This window comes from Tursiops truncatus, chromosome 14, assembly GCF_011762595.2.
Source record: "Tursiops truncatus isolate mTurTru1 chromosome 14, mTurTru1.mat.Y, whole genome shotgun sequence".
Classification (NCBI taxonomy): Eukaryota; Metazoa; Chordata; class Mammalia; order Artiodactyla; family Delphinidae; genus Tursiops; species Tursiops truncatus.
The window spans coordinates 44,929,100-44,949,866 of NC_047047.1; the positions used below are offsets into that span (position 1 = coordinate 44,929,100).

The 20,767-nt window shown below is 42.8% G+C and overlaps 1 long non-coding RNA gene across 1 annotated transcript in view; it reads left to right on the top strand.

Annotated features, from left to right (window-relative positions):
* The first annotated feature begins 4,451 nt into the window (after nucleotides 1-4,451).
* Nucleotides 4,452-20,767, top strand: part of LOC141276338 (uncharacterized) — a 546,316-nt gene continuing 530,000 nt past the window's right edge. Inside the window, exon 1 of the long non-coding RNA XR_012325701.1 lies at nucleotides 4,452-4,616. This is a non-coding gene — a long non-coding RNA (uncharacterized lncRNA). The remainder of the gene's footprint in view (nucleotides 4,617-20,767) is intronic.

Below are 20,767 nucleotides of genomic sequence, written 5' to 3' on the forward strand. Positions count from 1 at the left end.
GACTGGGCGATGGGACCCTGTGAGGAAAGAGGTGGCGGCCCCATCCAAGTCAGGGCCTGGCTGAGAGATGGGAACACAGGAGCCAAGTGCAGAGCCTGGAGGCCAGGCCAACAGGAGGGGCACCCCCAGCCTTGGCCGGGCTCTCCAACTGTGACATTGTAGCTTTAGGGGACCTGGGGCAGGTGACAATGTAATGGAGGTCTAAACTGGACCCTGAATGGGGCTTAAAGAAGGTGTGAAGGATGTTACTGAGACAGTGACAGTCATTGGAAGACAGACTCTGTGTCAGGACATCCTGCTCCATCCATTTAAACCCCTGAGATCTGTGACCTTTACGTGGCTATGCAGGATTGTTAGAGCAGCTGCATGTGGATATATCTGCAAGTGGTTCCAGCAAACACACAGTTGTGCACACAGGCAGGCACAGCACACACACAAACATACGCAGGTGCACAGCACAAATATATTTACACACTAGCATATGAACACACATGCACACATATGCCCATGCACACACTAACGTGTGCAAGTGCACATACCTATGCACATGCACAGCATATGTATGCAAACAGGCACATGCACACGCATGTACATAGCACACACACAGGGAATAAAGTGAATCCATAAAGTGAGTCCATAAAGCATTAAGTCCTGAACACAAGTGAAGCTGACATGTATTTTTCCCTTTTCTTAGCTTTGATGTTTTCACAATAAAAAGTTTAAGAAAAAAGTTAATGGCAAATGACTTTTGATTCATAGGAGTTTCTGACGTTATTCCACAAATATTATGACAGGAGAAATGAATGTAGATATTACATGTGTCCACGAATGGATGAATGGAGAAGAAAAACATGGTCCATCAATACAAGGGAATGTTATTCAGCCTAAAAAGGAAGGCAATTCTGACACAGGCTGCAGCAGGGATGAACCTTGAGGGCATTATGCTCAGTGATGTAAGCTAGACACAAGAAAACAAACATTGCTTGATCCACTCATACAAGGCCCCTAGAGCAGTTGGAAACATAGAGACAGAAAGTAGGATGTTGAGTGCCAGGGGCTGAGGGAGGGACAATGGGGACTGAGTGTTTAATGGGGACTGTTTCAATTTTGCAAGATGAAAAACTTCTGGAGGATGATGGCGGTCAGGTTTGCACAACAGTGCGAATTACTTCTTGACCCTGAAATGTGCACTTAAAAATGGTTAAGATAGTAAAGTTTATGTTTTGTGTATTTGACCACAATTTTTAAAACTTTTTAAAAAACAACAGGAAGTAGTCCATGAATACCACAAGATGCACAACTTCACTAACAACCGAGGAATTAAAACCATAAGAAAACTACTGTGCACACACCTACCAGAATGGCAGACATGAAGACACAGTATCAAATATCAGCAGGATGTGGAGCAATGGAAAGCCTGGTGCGCAGTGGGGGGTGCAAACACTTGTGAAACAATCGGACCTCAGAGAGCGAAGTCCATGCACACAGACCCACACTGTTCATCCCAGCTGAACACAAACCCCCCAGCCCTGCACCAGGACACATGGACATGGACTCTGCAGCCACAGGAGCCAAACCTGAAAGAACCTGAAGGCCATCACAAGTGGATGCAGAAATAAACCATGCACGCTCCTATGAAGGAATATTCCACAGCAATGGAGTACATTTTGTTTAAAGGTAGTAAAACTATAAAAATTATTTTTTAAAAACATCTATATTCACAAGATGAAAGAATCTATAATTCTGGCAACTAGTGATTGTCCAATGCTCCTAAAAATAGATTGTTGTGGAAACGTTTATTATAAGGAAATTGACATATTCTCTAGGAAGAACGGGGTGAATGGGCCTGCTACATTTTCTACATTGAAGACATATACAGGTTTTGATTCTACTTCTGTTAAATCAAGTGGGGCTTCATTGGATTTCTGCTACTGCGGAGATGATCAAATTCTAGGTAGGGGTCAGGAGAAAATTAGTCATAGGTGTTCTCGTGTAATAATTACTGTTGAAAGTGTAAATGATCCATTTATCAGTAAGACTGAGAATAGAATAACTGCTACATTACTTCGTATGAGATTGTGTGTGCTACTGTCCCTAGAGCTCCAGTGAGTGAGTTTTTGAATGTGAAGCTCATCCAGATCTGAGGATGGAATAAATGGCTAAGTGTGATATGGCTAATATAAATAATATGCCTACATTTATATTAAGTAGTGGATAAGATACGGGAAGAGGAATTCATGTTGTGAGAGACAGGGTTAAGGCTAGCATTGGGGCAATAATATATAAATTGATGATATTGATGGACATACAGGTTCTTTAATAAGTAATTTGAATGCCTCAGCAATGGGTTGTAATCATCCATGGGGGCTGATGATTTTTGGCCCTTTCTGGATTTGTATATAGCCTAGGATTTTCCATTTAGTTAATATGAGGAATGCTATGGTGAATTAAATTGGGTCATTTGTGAAAGAATGTTGATTATAAACATATTCTTAGGAAGAGGACTTGAACCCATGCAGATAAAGGTTTCAGTTTTTCATAATTACCAGGCTCTGCAACCATAACAAACCCGGTTCTACAGTAGGGTATGAATAAATTAATTGAATGTAGATTATATCATCATTTAGTTTGCAGACATTTTGTAAAGTAAGCCATATTGCTCTTGTCCTTTCATACTGAAAGAAATCTGCAATAGAGAGAAAGCAACCAGCATGACTCCAGTCTGAACTCAGATCACGAGAGACTTTAATCGTTGAACAAACAGACAATTAATAGCAGTTATACCATTGAAATGTCGTGATCCAGCATCAAGGTCATAAACCATATTGCCGATATGAACTCCAGAATACAATTACACTGTTATCCCTAGTAAAACTTGTTCCGTGGATCAGTGTTTTAGAAGAACAGGTGATAAAGCATTTTGACTAGCTAGGTCTAAATTTTGATCACTCAGAGGTGGTTTTATTCTCCAAAAAATAAATGGCGCACAGGCTCAAGTTGCACCGGCTTCAGTAGTTGTGGCCCACTGGCTTCACTGCTTCATGGCAAGTGGGATCTTCCCGGACCGGGGATCAAACCCGTGTCCCCTGCATGGGCAGGCGAATTCTTAACCACTGCATCACCAGGGAAGTCCCAGAATTGCAGTCTCCCTTTTAGTATACCTTAAGCCCAAAGAATCCATGGAAAATTGTTACAGAAAATAAGACAATAAAATATTGTAAGGACTATAACAGAAGCATATAGTACACAGTTCATATAGACATATCCCAAGCAGTTACAAAGTATATTAAAATGGAGGCTGCAGTTTTAAAGAATAAGATAAATTATACCCACAAACTCCCAATCTTTCCTGAAACGTTGCAACCTGAAACCCTATTGTAGGAAGCAGAAGATTCCAGGAGACATTCTACAAATGAAGGACTCTAAACCCTGTGGGTGGATAAGGAATTCTGGAAGGAAGGTACCCTCACCCAAGGAGAGAAGGTTCCTATACTTGTCTAACATCACATCCCTGTAACAATTCCCATTGATCTTGGTCCAGGCATTCTCACTCCTCTTGAGAGAAATCTATAGGCACATCGTGGAATGTCAGCAGTCCCTGAAACTAAAAGTACACATATCGTGTGGCCACGGGAAGAGTTCATAATGTGACCCAAGAAGAAAACAGCAAGTTAAGAGAACTGGTTTTAATTTAGAAGAGTGTCTTGAATTATCCAGTAATATATATATATATATGTATTTTTTTTTAAACAGTAAGTTTCTCTATCTTACTTCTTACTACGAGAAAAGAGTATGGCATGTGATCCACAAAACCAGTATAGAGACTATACTTATCTGGAAAAGAAATGATAAAATGATGGTTTCAACACAGGCATATGCATTTTTGAGTGCTTTATTTATATCAAACTGGATAAAATGTGTGTATTTCTCAGACACAAAAGATACGTCGAGGTAGGAATGTACCTTTCAACTATTCATGGGTACACAAGTACACTAGGGAGATTGTAAAAGTTCTGATTGTGATTCAGTAGGTCCGGTGGGCCTGAGTTCTATTTTTTTAACAAGCTCATGTTTAACTAGTGATGCCACAGTCTATGATTCATTACCACAATTGGGAATAGCAGAGACATAATAAGGAAAGGTAAAAATTCATAGTTAACTTTGAACTTAAAGTGTTTTATGGATTTTACACCTTTAATAGGATAGTAAGCACAGCAGCAACAATCATTTGTGAATATTTACTATAGACCGTGTATCTTTCTAACTTTTTTGTGTAGGATTCCAGGAAAAAGGCCTGGGCTACTGCCTCAGTGGGCGGGGCCCCCAGGCCGGGCCGCCCCTCCAGGACCCCCGACGGAGCCCTGCGCTCCTGGCGGCCTCCTCCCCCCCGCGCCCCCTCCCTCCCGGAAGGCCTCGGGGCAGAGCGGTTCCACCCCCTAAGCCCAGAACGGAGCCCGCGTTTCCGCAGAGTTGGAACTGCCGGCGGCTCGGGGTCTATTCCCTCCGCCGTCACGGAACTGCCCCGGAGCCCAAGGGGAGGGCGGCCTCACTGAGGCTGCCCGCTCTGGAGGGGCTCCGGCGGCGGAAGCCGCGACAGTCGTATGTACGACGGGCCGGTAAGTGGGCGCCGACCCTCCGCCTGGTCCGGTGCCCGGGCGGCAACGCAAGACCAGCTTCTGTGGGGCAGGGGTTCGCTGCCACCCGCCGCTGCTGTGTAGAAAGAGCGGCCCCCAGCGTCTGGTCCCAGGGAACTTCGGTCCCTCCTCTCGCCCCTGCCGTCGGCCTGGCTCGCGGGGCCTGGGGGGCGTGGGGAGGGGGTCGGCCTGAGCGTCCTGAGGGGGAACGAGGCAAGGGAGGCGCAGGGTCCGGCTGCAGCGTCAGCGCCCCTCCTCCCGACTGCGGGGAAACCGGCTGAAAACTCCCGAGGCTCGCAGGCCCCTGCAGGCCCCTTATTCAGCCGAGTCCCTCTGCGCTCCTTCCTCCCTGAGCTAAAGTACTGGGGGGAGGGGACAGGGCAGGGGACTGGCACAGGTAATGGGGAACATCAAAAGGTGATTGTTAACTAAGGAAAACCAGCTCTCCCAAGGTGAGGAATGTAGCGCTTTTCTTTGTATGGGAAGATGCCAGAGTCTGGGCTCACTGAAGTCCTTCCTTTGATATGCACCTCAGCTCTCTGGGGCCTGCATTCTGTATTTGCATATCCTGAGTTCTCGCGGCTCACCCTGGAGAGCTGCAAGTGCTGATGACTGTGACATCCTTTGTTTACTGAGATGGCAAGAAATATTCCATTTCTCACAGGCTTGAGGGGCACAGAGTGAAAAAGTGTCAGAGAATCTCACTCAGCATGTATTTTGGTTTACATATAGTTAATATTTATACGTAACTGTGCTATTAGAAGTTCTCAAGTCCAATCACCTTGTACTACTGCCCTCTATGTATTCATTTCATCAATATCAAAAGATAAGTGCCTATAGAATTGACTTAATCCATTTAAATAGGATAATGATTTTTAAAGGAAACATAATAGAAATATAACAACAAAACCTTTACCACTAAAGACTGGGTCTGCAACAACCTAAATAAATGTTCCATTGTTAAAATATTGAAAGATGTATTCAATAGAAATATCAACAAAAATGACAAATAATAGGGGCAGCAGAATGTTGAAATGTTCTATCTTTATCATTAAAGTGGCAGAAAATCATTTATTAGTAGGCACTGGGGGCAGAAGTTGCCTGATTTTATATCTTTGTCATATTTGTACAGTTGTTTCAACAAGTAACTTAAAGACAAAATGGAAAAAACAAGGAGGTTTGTGCCTGAGATCATGTTGATGTGAAACCGGGGATGGCCACCTTGTGCCAGGTGAGTTAAATTTACCTGGCAGGTAGACCGCAGAGTTCCTGTGGAGCAAAGGTTGGAATTTTTCTCCTGGGTGCCCCTTAGGTTCTGTGACTTGACCGATTGTGAGTCATGTTTTGGGAAAGACCTGATCACAGGAAAAGGGTGGGAATAGTGTGATTTGGGGAGCAGCTAACAACATTCATCACGGCTCATGGCCTGAATGAATTTTAAAGAAACAGGAAAACAAATGTTTCTTATGGAATCAGAGAATGTGAGGGCTGGACAATCCCAGAAAATGAGGAACACCCGTCCCATTTTCCAGATGAGAAAACAGAGGCCCAGCAAGGTGAAATCCCTCACCCAAGTTGCACCCGTCTCTCCTCCCCACTACAATGGTTCATGAAAGCAGGACTCTTCCTGTCGTGATCACTGCTGAACCCCAAAAAGGGCCAGTTATCTAGCAGCTGCTCCCAAAATTTTGGTTTTGACTGTAGGAACAATGCTATTTCTTTCTTTCTCACTTTTATTCAGGATTGTGCCAAGAACTCCCCAGTTTTCAGTGTAATTCGATAAATGTAAATATTAATTGAGTTTTGTTGTGATGAGGACGTAGGCTTTGAAGGTAACAGACTTGGTTCAGATCCTGGTTCTGCCACTCAATAGCTGCTTGGCTTTGGGAAAATTACTAAACCTCTCTGAGCTTGTTTCCTCCTTTGTAAAGTGTGGATAAATGTATCTGACTCAGCAGAGCAGCTGCATGAGAGACGTGGACTAAATATTGGTCTTTCTCACTCTACCACGCCATCTCTCTGTTCTTCCCAGAGAAGTTGTACAGAATGATATAGTACTTTTTAAAAATAATTAATTAATTTTGGGCTGTGTTGGGTCTTCGTTGCTATGCGCGGGCTTTCTCTAGTTGTGGCGAGCGGGGGCTACTCTTTGTTGCAGTGCGTGGGCTTCTCATTGCGGTGGCTTCTCTTGCTGTGCTTGTCGTGGAGCACCGACTCTAGGTGCGCCGGCTTCAGTAGTTGTGGCCTGCAGGCTCAGTAGCTGTGGCGCATGGTCATAGCTGCTGTGCGGCATGTGGGATCTTCCCTGACCAGGGCTCGAACCCATGTCCTCTGTGTTGGCAGGCAGATTCTTAACCACTGCGCCACCAGGGAAGTCCAATATAGTACTTTATAAAGAGGGGTTTTAATTTATTTCAGATAGTGTACATTTTTCTTGTAGAAAAGATTATTCCATTATAGAAACATTAACACGCAATACCACTACAAATGCAGTATTCAATGGGTTAGGTATTATCAGTAATTTTATAAGTAATTAGGCAAAGGCCAAATTTCAAATTTCACCAATTTCAAGAGCAGGGTGTGTTTCTCAAATCCATATTTAATCCGGTCTTTGTTTCTCATCCATCCTCTGTGTCTGCCTTTCTCAAGAAGGCTCAGATCCTCCGCTTTCACACCCTCCCGGCTGGCTGTGCCCCAGCTCCCGCCCTGGAACCTCGGTGTGCCTGGGTGTGCCTGCTCTCCCTGTGCATCAACAGCTTTGCCAGGGAGCTGCTGTATCGTGCACTGCTCGCTGTACCCCAGAGTGCCTAGACCCTTCTGGTACATGAAGTACACCCTCATCACCATGAGTGCACGCCCTTCCCCTTACCTTATATCCTGCCTCTAAGCCAGGCTTGGGGGTGACTACAGTGTGCGTTCAGCTATGTGAGCTGCTGGGATCAAAGTGAAGTTCCCAGCTTTTGGATTTGATGCTTGAGGGGCACATAGTGATTTAAAGTCGGGTCACCTGACTTAAAGCGGGGGCTGATTGATTTAAAGCCAGGGCAGCTGACTTAAACCCCACTTCCCTCAGCTGCAGGACGAGACCAACTTTGGTGGTGCACGGGTTCGCTCCAAGCCAGCACTGCTGTTCAGGAAGAGCTACCAGCAGCACCTTAGTCCATGGGGACTTGGTCCGTTGTCTTACCCCTGCCTTCAGAGGGGGGCCACCTGCTCTTCTGGAGGAGAATCAGGGAGGGGGAAGTGCAGAGTCCGGGCTGGAGTTGCGGCAGCCCTTCTCTGATGGCAGGGAAGGGTGGGTAGGGCTGTGTGTTGTCCTGGGGCTGGACTCACCGGGTCGACTCAGCTTCTCAGCCTCCTAACCTCCCCCGACACACCCGACAAGAGTCTCCAATAATATGTAATTGTGCCTTAGGTTCTCGGTCTTCAAACTCATACCCAGGCTCCCAGGTCCCTTGATTCATCCAATTCCTCTGTGCTCTTTCTTCTATTAGATACAGTCCGAGAGGGAGGGGCTGGGGGATGGGACTGGAGGGACCCCGGCAGCACTGGCCTCAGCTGACTAAAGAGATCCGGGGCCTGTGCTCTCACATATGTGCGAGGACCCTTAAGGCGGAATCGAGGGGGCCAGTTAGAGGCAGTCCTTGCTGCCTCAAGTGAGTATGGATCACCATCGGGTGGGGAGCACGCTGACCCCTGAGAAGTACTGTTAGGAGGATGTGTTCCTCCCTCGGTTTCAAGGACGTGGGTGGGCTTCAGGGCTCCAGTTCCCCTCCAGGCCTCCAGGTCCGACTGCACCTCAGCGGCCTTGCAGACCTGGCTTCCTGTCCCAGAACTTGTCAGGCTCCAGGAAGAATCCAGATTGCAGAGATGGTGCCTGAGCGCTCCAGCTTAAGAAGTGCTGTCCCTGATGACCCAACAGTGGAGGGAGGAAGGGTGAAGGGAGTAGGGGGGTGGGATAGAGAGGGGTGGCTGCCCTGGGAAACGTTGAGAGAGAAATATCGCCCCCCACACCCCCTGCCCCCTGCAACTGACCCATTGATGCCATAGGATCTCAGGGCCTTTTAGTCAGAGATGCCTCTGCTTCTTTACTCCTGTGTTCAAAACTATGCAAAACCAACTCTTCATCCACTTGCTGCCTTGCCAGGACTTTTAAAGGACTGTTCTTTTTTTTTTTTTTTTTTTTTTTTTTTTTTTGCGGTACGTGGGCCTCTCACCGTTGTGGCCTCTCCCGTTGCGGAGCACAAGCTCCGGATGCGCAGGCTCAGCGGCCATGGCTCACGGTCCCAGCCGCTCCGCAGCACGTGGGATCCTCCCGGACCGGGGCACGAACCCGTGTCCCCTGCATCGGCAGGCAGAGTCTCAACCACTGCACCACCAGGGAAGCCCAAGGACTGTTCTTTTGAAGCACTCGTTCCCTAAACGGCAGTTTGGAGCTGTCCTAGCTATTGAAAAGTGTTCTCCTTAAACTGAGACTAAATCCTACTCTTTTGGAAAAACGACCTTCACTTCAGAGGAGATCGTCTTTTCTGTCCATTCCTTCTTTCTACTTCCCTCTTAAGGACCCCTGTGCTCAAAGAGCTTGGTGATTTATTTTTTGCTTGATGTCAAAAATAAACCTTCCCCATGCACACCAAAAGCTTTCCTGGAACATAGGTGTTTCAAAACCATGAGAGTGTTTTGCAGTTAGTATACACTGGGTAGACTGCCTAGCAATCCCTCCAAGAGCCAGAGGTGAGCGACACCTTTACTTATTTGATTGGATGTCCTTCAAGTTTAGGAAGGTCCCATTCTTATGCCCCAGCAGATAAGACAAGAGCCCTGGATGGCTGTGGCTGTGATTAGATAGCTTCTGATGATTTTATTTCCCTTACTGACCTGCTGCTTCTAGGTTAAATTCATTTTATTACCTGCCATTTTTTTTTTTTTTTTTTTTTTTTTGTGGTAAGGGGCTTCTCACTGTTGAGGTCTCTCCTGTTGCGGAGCACAGGCTCCGGACACACAGGCTCAGCGGCCATGGCTCAGAGGCCTAGCCGCTCCGCGACATGTGGGATCCTCCCGAACCGGGGCACGAACCCCTGTCCCCCACATTGCAGGCGGACTCTCAACCACTGCGCCACCAGGGAAGCCCTACCTGTCCATTTTTAAAGAAAGACTGACAAAGTCACTGTAATAAGTCAGGAGTCTGAGCTCAGGGTTGGTCAAAGGTACTCACAGGGAGGAAGGTGGATAAGAATAGGTGGGTAAAATAGGAGGGTTGGAAAGTACAGCCAAGACAACCGCGTTCACCGTGCATACTAATAAAGGCCAGAAAGAATCTCCTCATTTATCTCTGGTGGGAAGTTCTGATGGTTTCACAGGATCAAACTCAAATCATACTCAAACTAGGGGGCTTCCCAGAGGGTGCTGAAGCACCGGCAGAGCCCACCTGCACTCCCACTTTGGCACTCCAGGATCAGAGTTGGGTTTGGAGATGGGGTTGCTGTAACCCCAAGGAGGTGAGCAGAGAGGAGGAGTTGATTACCGGTCTCCTCTGACTCTCTGGCCCAAATTGCCTGGCTTCACAGACTTTTGCTTTCAGCAACTGAGGGGGCACTTCCAGGCTGATGGGGTTGCCCAGTGGCCCAACAGCCTGACAGGCTGACTGTGGTGTGACTGCCCTTTGTTTTTCCAGAATCTGTACATCAGGAGGTGCATGGTTGCGGGAGCCCATTCACTGACCCCACCCCTCCGCCAAGGGGGATGGCACCTTCCCTGGCTGTACCCTATGATCACCTGGTACTTGAAATGACTGCGAGTTTTTTGACTTCAAGGAAAAGCTCACATAACTGCTTCTGCCTCATAATGTGTGGGATTTACGATAATGGAAGGACATTATAAAGAACAGGTAGAAAACTCACCTGTTGGTCTCCATGTAGGAGTTTATTTTGCACGAATCCCTCCTACGTGAGTAGATAGCAGAGGTTTATTTTTGTTCCTGTGTGTGTAGTTGTGGCAGAGGATGTAGGTATGGTCATTTGAAGCCCTCAAAGAAATATTCTCAGAACTCTCAAGACTTTTCCGGATTGGAACGGAAAGAGACCTGGAAAAGGAGGAAAAGAAAAGGAGGAGGGAGAACGAATGACTGTTTCTCAGTAAATTCACCTTCCTGGTTGATTGCTCTTTCTTCTCATTTCTTTTAACTTCTATGTATGTCTAATGGAAAAATGTAGAAAGGCTGATTTTTATGCTTTAAAAGATTTTACATCACAAAGAAACTAGAAGTGGCTAACAGAACGTATTCAAGTCCATGTTACATAGAGACTTTGATATTAAATGTGTATACTAAAATGGATTGATCCAAATTTTCTCTTTCTTTTTGAGTGAATATTTGTAACGTATTTTTGTAGATAATAATTTATCCTAGATATACAAAATTGTGATAATGGGTACCATTTTTCACCACTTAAATGAATAGATCGTACACTTTAAATGCCAATGTTGTGTCTTACATGTTGTTTTTTAATTCATTGATTTCCAAAACTTGTGTTTATTTAATTGATTTCTATCTAATAATGTCTCCCCTTTATTGTTTCTTACTTTATATTTTATTGATCTATGGTTAATTTACATTATTATATTAGTTTCAGAGGTACAACATGGTGATTCATAAATGTTTAGGTTGTTCTCCATTTATACTTATTATAAAAGAGTGGCTCTATTCCCCATGCTATACAGTACATCACTGTAGATTATTGATTTTATACATAGTGGATTCTTCCTCAGAATCTCCTACCACTATTTTGCTCCTCCACCCTGTCTCTCCCTGCTGCTAACCACTAGTCTGTCCTTTAATCTGTGAGCCTGTTTTGTTGTTGTTGTTGTATTCAATTTTTTAGATGCCACGTGTAAGTGATAACCTACCAGGCTTGTTTTCTCTGTGGCTTATTTTGCTAAGCATAATACCCTCCAAGTCCATCCATGTTCTTGCAAATGGCAAAATTTCATTTTTTGCTGAAGTCATCATAAAAAATCTTTTTTATCCCCTAACCTATTAATGAACACTTAGTTTGACTCTATATCTTGGCTATGGCAAGTAACACTGTTACGAACATTGGTGTGCAGTTATTTTTTTGAAATAGTGTTTTTGTTTTCTTCTTATATACCCAAGAGTGAAATTGCTGGATATTATGGTAGTCCTATTTTTAGTTTTGTGTGGAACCTCCATTCTGCTTTCCACAGTAGCTTCACTAATTCACATTCACATCAAGAGTTACAAGAGTTTCCCTTTCTCCACATCCTCACTAACCTTTGTTATTTGTGACCTTTTTGATGACAGCCATTCTGACAAGACTGAGGTGATATATCTCATTGTTTTGGTTTGCATTTTATTGCCAATTAGCTATGTTTAGCATCTTTGTGAGTTCTGGCTGTCTCTCTGTATTTTTTCCTTGGAAAAATGTCTATTTAGGTCTTATCATTTTTTAAAAAAAGATTTTGGGTGGTGTTCTGATATTGAGTTGTATGTGCTGTTTCTGTAGTTTAGATATGAACCCTTGCTTGATCATCTTTTTGGTGTTAACCTCTTATGTGCAAATATTGTCTCTCCTTCAGCAGGTTGTCTTTTCATTTTCTCTTTGGTTTCCTTTGCTGTGCAAAATCTTTTAAATGTAGTGAAGTCCCATTTGTTTATTTTTGCTTTTGTTTCATTTGCCTTAGTAGACTGAACCTAAAACTGTTGCTATCATTTATGTTGAAGAATGTTCTGTATTTTCCTCTAGGGGTTTTATGGTCCTACATTTAGGTCTTTATTCAGTTTTGCGTTTATTTTATATATGGTGTGCTAAAGTACTCTAATTTTATTCTTTTCCATGTAGCTGACCAGTTTTCCCAGTACCACTTATTGAAGAGACAGTTTTTTCTCCATATTGCCTGCTTTGTCATAAATCAATTAAATATAAGTGTGTGGGCTTCTTTCTGGGATCTCTATTCTATTCCAGTGATCTTTGTGTCTGCTTTTGCTCCTGTCCAATTCTCTTTGATTACTCTTGCTTTGCAGTATAATCTGAAGTCAAGGTGCGTGATGCCTCCAGCTCTGTTCTTTCTCAAGATTGTTTGGCTATTTGGGGTCTTTGTGTGTCTATACAAATTTTAAAATTACTTTTTCAAGTTTTGTGAAAATGCTTTGGTATTCTGATAGGGATTGCATTAAATCTGTAGATGGTCTTTGGTAGTATGCTTATTTTAACAGTATTAATTCTTCCAGTCCATGCACCTGCTATATTTTCCCATCTTTTTCTGTTGCCTTCAACTTCTTTCACCAATGGCTGATAGATTTCTGAGTACATGTCTTTTACCTGCTTAGGTGTGTTTGTTCCTAGGTATCTTATTCTTTTTGGTGTGATTGCATATGGTACTGTTTCCTTAATTTTTTTTCTTTCTGACAGGTTTGAGTTTTGTTTTTTCTTCTTTTTCTAATTCCTTCAGGTGTAATGTTAAGTTGTTTATTTGATATTTTTTTTGTTTCCTAAGAATAAGCTTGTATCACTATAACTTCCCCCTGTGAACTGCGTTGGCTGTGTCCCATAGATTTTGGATCATTGTGTGTTCATTTTCATTTGTCTTGGGTATTTTTAGAATCCCTCTTTAATTTCTTCAGTGTTCCTTTCTTCCCTTTTTATTCTCTTCATCTGTGATGTGAGGAATATCTTTAATATTATGTTTGGATTTCTTTCAGTTGTGTGTGTGTGTGTGTGTGTGTGTGTGTGTGTGTGTGATTATTTAAGTTGCTGAGCTCTTAATTTCACATGGATATTAACAACCCTGCATTGTTACTCTGCTCCCCCACAGTTACTGAATTTGACCTTATATTTTACATCTACTTGTTTTGTGTGTCCCTTAACTTCTTATTGTGAATATAGATGATTTTATTAGTGTTTTCTTTCATCCTTCCTACTAGCTATGTGCATGGTTGATTTACTGCCTTTGTTGAATATTTGCCTTATCCAATTCAGTTTTTCCTTTAGTAAGTTTCCTTTCCTAATTTTTATGTTTCAGTCGTGGCCTTTGCTTTTTCACTGAGAAAAGCCCCTTTAAGATTTCTCATAAAGCTGGTTTGGCGATGCTGAGCTCTTTTAGTTTTGCGTCTCTGTAAAACTTTACATCTCACCATCAAATACGAAGGAGAGCCTTGCTGGGTAGAGTATTTTTGGTTATAGACTTTTCCCTTTCATGACTTTAAATATACCATGCCACTCCCTTCTGGCATGCAGAGGTTATCCTGAGAAGTCAGCTGATAACTTTATGCAAGTTCCCATGTTTGTAACTTGTTGCTTTTCCTTTGCTCCATTTAATAGTGTCTTTTTATCTTTATTTTTTTGCCATTTTAATTACAGTGAGTCTTGGTGTGGTCCTCTTTGGGTTGATCCTGTTTTGGCCTTACTGTGTTTACTGGACATGGATGTCTGTTTTCTTTCCCAGGTTAGGAAAGTTTTCAGCTTTTGTGTCTTCAGGTATGTTCTACACTGCTTTCTCTTTCCTTTTTGCTTCTGGGACCAGTATAATGCAAATATTAGTACACTTGATGTTGTTTCACAAGTCTGTTCAACTTTCCTCATTTCATTTTAATCTGTTGTTTTAGCGTTCATCTTCAGTGATTGCCAGCACTCTGTCCTTCAGTTTTCTGATTCATTCCTCTGTATCATTTAGTCTACAGTATTTTCCTTTGAGTGTATTTTCCATTTCAGTTATTGTATTCCTCACTTCTGTTTTGTTGTTCTTTAATGGTCTAATTCCTTTTTTATAAATTCTAACTTCTTGCTCTGGTCGTCCGTTCTTCTCCTGAGTTCTTTGATCATCTTTATAGTCATTACCTTCAACTCTTTGTTGAGGAGATTGGCTATCTCCATTTTACTTAGATCTTCTGGGTTCTTATCTTGTTCCTTCATTTGGATCGTGTTTCTGTGTCACCTCATTTTTCTTAACTTGCTGTTTTTATTGCTATATATGTAGTAGGTTCATTACATTTCCTGACCTTGGAGAAGTGTCCTTTTGTAGGAGAGGTCCTATGTGTCCCAGCAGCCCACTGTCCCCTTGGTCACTAGACTATATGTTCTAGGTGTACCTCCTATGTGGGCTGCTTGGGCTCTTCTGTTGTGGTGGGCTGACTACTGTGGGTGGTCTGGTAGGCTTGGCTGCCCCCAGAGTGCTCGTTTGCTAGACTCTGCCTAGTATGGAGGCTGTCTGTGCTGCTTGGTGAGGCTAAATCATAAGGCAGCTGGCTGCACAACGCTGGGGGACACCAAATCTAGTGTTGGTTCACTTATGGGTAGAATTGCAGTCCAGGTGATATCAGGGCTAGTGCCCAGTCACTGGTCCTGGGGCTGTGCTGGCTACTGGGAGGAAGACACAGGTCCTGAGTTCTGGCTGCAGGGCCCAGGAGTCGCAGAGGTGGTGTTGGATCACTGTACCTGACACAGCTATCTGCAGGGTCTGTGGTATCCCGAATCTTGTGTTGGGATTCTGATGGGCAGGGTCAGGACCCAGCTGAGTCCAAGGCTGCTTCTGGCCTGCAAGTGAGTCTTCTGGTCACACAGGCTGCTGGGCTGTGGTATTCCTGGAGCTGGTGCATGCCTGTTGGTGTATGAGGCTGATCCCACTGCTAGAGCAGGTTTGCTGTTGGGTACATCCAAGCTCCATCCAGTCCCTGTGCAGTAATCACCTGCCAACGGTGAGGCTGATTCCAAGGCCAGAGCAGGCTCACTTGTCAGAGGGGCCAGGGACTCTGGGGCTGGTGCCTGTCCACTGAGGTGTGGAGGCTGGTCCTGGGGCTTTTGGTGGCTGGGACCGTGTCCAGGGGGCAGCTGTGCATTAAGAGGGTCTGAAGGCAGCCTGTTTGCTGGTGGATGGGGCTATGTCCCTGCTCAGTTAGTTGCTTGGCCTGCGGCATCCTAGTACTTGTGTCTGTGGTTCGGTGGAAATGGGTAGGGTTAGGTCCTGAGGCTAAAAAGATAGAGGGAGGATTCTGAAATTATGGTTGCTGGTACTAGTGGCCACAAGGTAGAAGGAGCTCCCCCAAATGGCTGCTGCCAGTGTCTATGTCCCTGAGGCTGTGCTGTAGTTGCCTCTTGTCTCTCTGGGAGACTCTCCAAGATCAGGAGGTAGGTGTGACCCAGGATCCTTTCAAATGACTGCTTCTTTTCTGATTCTCGTGTCATGTGGGATTTTGTGAGCCTCTTTTTTTTTTTTTTTTTTTTGCGGTATGCGGGCCCCTCACTGTTGTGGTCTCTCCCGTTGTGGAGCACAGGCTCGCGACGCGCGGGCTCAGCGGCCATGTCTCACGGGCCCAGCTGCCCGCGGCATGCGGGATCCTCCCGGACTGGGGCATGAAACCGTGGCCCCTGCATCGGCAGGCGGACTGTCAACCACTGCACCCCCCGGGAAGCCCTGTGAGCATCTTTTAAGTGTGGTCTCCCTTTTTCCCACAACCGTCTGGCTCTCTGGAAAATAAGCACTACTGGTCTTCAAAGCCCAACTTTCTAGGAGCTCTTCTTTCCAGCACAGGATCCCTGGGCTTGGGAGCCTGATGTTCTGTTCATACCCCTCGCTACCTGGGAGCACCTCAGAAATTGTAATTATTCTCCCATTTGTGGGCCACCCACCTGGTGGTATGGGTCTTGACTCTATTGAGATTTTTCCCTTCCTTCTTGTCTTGCCGAGGTGCCTTCCTTATATCTTCAGCTCTAAAACATTTTTTATGTTAGGTCCTGGCCTTTTTCATCAATTGCTGTTCTGTAAACAGCTGTGACTTTGGTGTGCCCATGAGAGGCATCAAGCTCTGGGTGTTTGAATGCTACCATCTTGGACAATCTCTCCACTTCATTCTTAAATCATATTATTTAATTTTTCTTAGTATCTTATTTGATTTGCGACAGTTGGAAATTTATTATCACTCATGTTTACTTCTACTGTTTTAAAAAATTGAATAGTGCATTCATTCATTTTGAAATGAAGGTAGTGACCTGTGAATTTCCATACCTCAAAAATCAAGGATAGGACAAAAGCCTTTTCTGCCTTTGTTGCTCTCAAACTCTGCACCCGACCCCAGCCTGGGGATTAACCTCTTGCACCCATGCTCACCTTCTGTTTTGGGACCGTTAACCATCACTGCATCTGTATGTGTGTTGACAAAGTGAACTCTAGTCTTTCCAGTTTTTGTGTTTTGTGTTTTGGATTAGAGAACAGTCCTACTATGAATGTACATTTACTGGTCTGCTGAAGTTCATATATAAACCTGTCAAGCACATTACCGGAATTGGAATTGCTTGTATATACACTTTGATAAATTTTAGAGACAATGGTAGAACAGAAGTAAATTGTATTTCAAATCCCACAACATTCTCACACCATGAAAACCCTTCCCTTTTTAATATATTTGTGTGTATTTTATCTTTATGCCCATAGTATATTTCCCAGAGATGGCTAAGTGTTATGTTTCTTGCTAGCACATTTACCGTATTGTTCAAAGTCAAGCATTCAGTGGTTTAACATGATCATATTTCCATGAACTTGCAAATACAAGATCTTCTCTCACACTTGTCTTTTACTCCCTGCTGTTTTATATTGCCCTCCTAATTCTCAGTCCTGGTCTTTCTTTATGTTCTTCATCAACCTGGATAGGTTATACTATTTTCTCCCTTATTCAAGGCTAATAGAATAGAATAGAACACCCAGAAATAAACCCTGATATATGGCCAAATGATTTTTGACAAGTTGCCAAGACTTTTCAAAGTAGGAAGGATAGTATTTTCAACAAATGGTGCTGAGAAGTCTTGTTGTCAACATGCAAAAGAAGGAAGATGGACCCTTACCTAACATCATATGTAAAAATTAATGGAAACGTATTAAGAAACTAAATATAAGACCTAATAAAATAAAAAGTCTTAGAAGAAGACACAGGACAAGAGCTTCATGACATTGGATTTGGCAGTGTTTTCCTCAATATGAAATGAAGGAACAACAGAGGTACAGCTAACAAAAAAATAAACTATTTGCAGTACATAATTAAAAAAATGTGTATCAAAGAAATGTAAACAGAATAAAGTGGCAACCCACAAGATAGGAGAAAATATTTGAAAGCCATCTATCTGACAAGAGATTTCTATTCAGAATATACAGAGAACTCCTACAACTCAACAAAAAGCAAACACCCTGATTCAAAAATGGATAAAAGACTTGAATAGATGGTTCTTCAGAAAGATGTACAAACGACTAAGCACTTGAATAGATGCTCCATATCACTAAATGCATGTTTATATATTTGTGTGCATGCATACACACACAAGCACACAGACACATACACAAGGAGAAAACAAGTATTGCTGAGGATGTGAGGGAGTTGGAAGCATTGTGCTGTGTCAGTGGGAAGGTAGAATGATACAGTTGCTTTGCAAAAGAGTATGGCAAGTTTTCAGATATTGAAAAATAGAATTACTATATGATCCAGGAATTTTACTATGAGGTATACCCAAAGGAATTGAAATCAGGGTCCTAAAGAAATATTAGTACTCCAGTGTTTAGAGCAGTAATAATCACAGTAGCTAAAATATGAAAGCAACCTAAGTGTTCATCCACTAGTTCCTGGATAAACAAAGTGTGGTATACCCATATAATACAATATTGTTCACTGTTAAGAAGGAAAAGATCTAGGAATATGCTACAACATGGATGAATCTTGAGGAAATTTAGCTACCAAAATGCCATTTTTGTGACTTTTAGTGAGTCATAACAATACAACTACTTATTTCAATTATATGGGGTACTTAGTGTAGTCAAAACCTTAGAAATTGGGAGGGTAATGATGCTTTTCAGGTGGTTATGGAACAAAAAGGAAAGTTATGTTTAAAGGACATAGAGTTACAGTTTTAAAACGTAGAAAAGAATTAGATAAATGGTGATGTTCATCGCCCAGTAATATGAATGTATTTAATATCACTGAACGGTGCACTTTATAATAATTCACATGTTATATTTTATGTTATTTGATTTTACTAACATACAAAATTGAGAAAGAATGTAATATCAGGAAAGGGAGTGACCCTGGGATAGAGCAGAGGGTAATCAGAAGGGGGAGACACTGCATATGTTGAAGAAGAAGAGCTGAGAGTCTTCATTGGACAGAAGAGACTTTATAAAAAAGAAAAAAAATAATCTGAGGGTGCATTAAATAGATATCTGTGGGTGTACTGCTATCTCCCATGGGTTATCTCAAAGAGTCTTTAATAAAGTCCATAAGGCTTGCTGAGGCGTTTTTAAAAACTGGATTCCCTAGGAGATAATTAGAGGGTGGTACTTAAGTCTATGTCTAGGTTGACAGATTTTGCAGGGAAGACGAACCTGAGAACAGTGGAGGTCCAGAGAGTGTAAGTACATGGAAATTAGAAAAAAAATAATAAATGGAATTAGGAAAACTTTGGACTTCGGAGGTTATGTATTACTGAGTCAGACCTGAGGTTTCTAAGGAGTTATATACAAAGTTGCTCTTTGGATTATTTGTTGATAAAGATAAGTGGAAAAAGTAGAGTCGTTTCCAAGTATAGGTAAGATATAATGAGAGGATGGAGGTGGAAAGTAGGGAGGCCCAGAGAAAAGTGGGAAGGTCATATTGGGCCACGATGGTGGTAATAACCTGCAGAACAGGTGGTAGGGCAGACTATGGATTCATCTTTTTTATTTCAGCTCCCCACCTCATCCTTAATAATTCTTTGGGAATATTTCATTGCTCTGTGTTGCAAGTACAGAATTCGAGTAAGGAGACTACACCCTCAGTGTCCAGCTGTCTGAGTCCTCAGTGTGCTTCAAATGATGGAGAACTATTGCTTCTTTATGAGAAGAGTTAGTAACTAGTAGCTAAGCTTAAGCTGGAGCTTATGCAATATTGATTCCATTTTATATATACTGCTGGCATGGAGGTTCCTCCTCCTCTTTTCTTGACCATTATGAAATGAATCTATATTTCTCAATATTTGGGTATATCAGATAAATACATTAAGTAAAGGAATCTTATATATTGCTCCCTGCATAATTTGCTTTTTCTTGTTTCTCTTTTACCTTTAGTAAATTAGCACAGGGAGAGACCTTGAAATGTTCTAATCAGGAGAGATTAGAACATCATATTTCTAGAGAGGTTGGTTGGACAGAGCAGGGGTCCCAGTGAGAATCAAAGTTTCTATTTCTACTTGGAAGTGTACCTGTATAGAGTAGACGGCTCCAGGAAATATCCTAGAATATTGCAATTAGAGAGGCAGGATCTGGTACCACATCAGTGTACTATGACATGTTTGTCAGTCATCTGATGTGAGATTCTTAAAGCCAATCCCATATGGTAGAGCTGAGTGCGGAGTGATGAAGAACCCGTGGAAGCCTCTGATTGCATGTTAAAGATGAAGCTCTGATTTCGGGGAGAATTTTCTTACCTGACTGAATGTCACCCTTCTGTGGGGATGAGATTCTGTGCTTTTCCTCTGTTGATGACCATTGACTGAAAATCATTAGAGGATCATGTCTAGAAAGCATTCATTATTTAATTTCTTAAAGAAGAAAACATAGAAAACATATTTATCCACTTTCAAATTGAGGATCAAGGGGAATGACATCAGTGAAAATGTCAGAGTAGGGAGCTCTGGCTTGTGTCCATCGCCAGAAACACTGACCTGCGTGGTAAAACCTGTCAGAATGATCTTATCAACACATGAAAGTTTTCTTTTCTTTTTCGCCCTGTAGATTTATCTTTCATTGAAACTTAACTTACTACAGGATGTGGAGAATAAACAGGGAAGTAGAACCTGTATTTCCTGATAAGAGAATCACTAAGTCACATTAGCTGTTCTGAGCTATGTCTTACTCACCGTGACTGTAATTAAAACAAACAAACAAAACACTTTTTTTTTGTAAGTCAGTTCTGACATTTCCTCGTTAAAGAGGTAACAGATAGAGACTTAGATCTACCAGAATTGAGCAAAATTTTGATTGTACTTGTGTTGAATATATGAGCATGACCTGCTACAAATCTTCATTATACTTATTGCCACAACTGACAAATTCCCTTTTTCCACTCCTGATATGTTGCATGTAAGGAATGCATAGGTCACTTATCC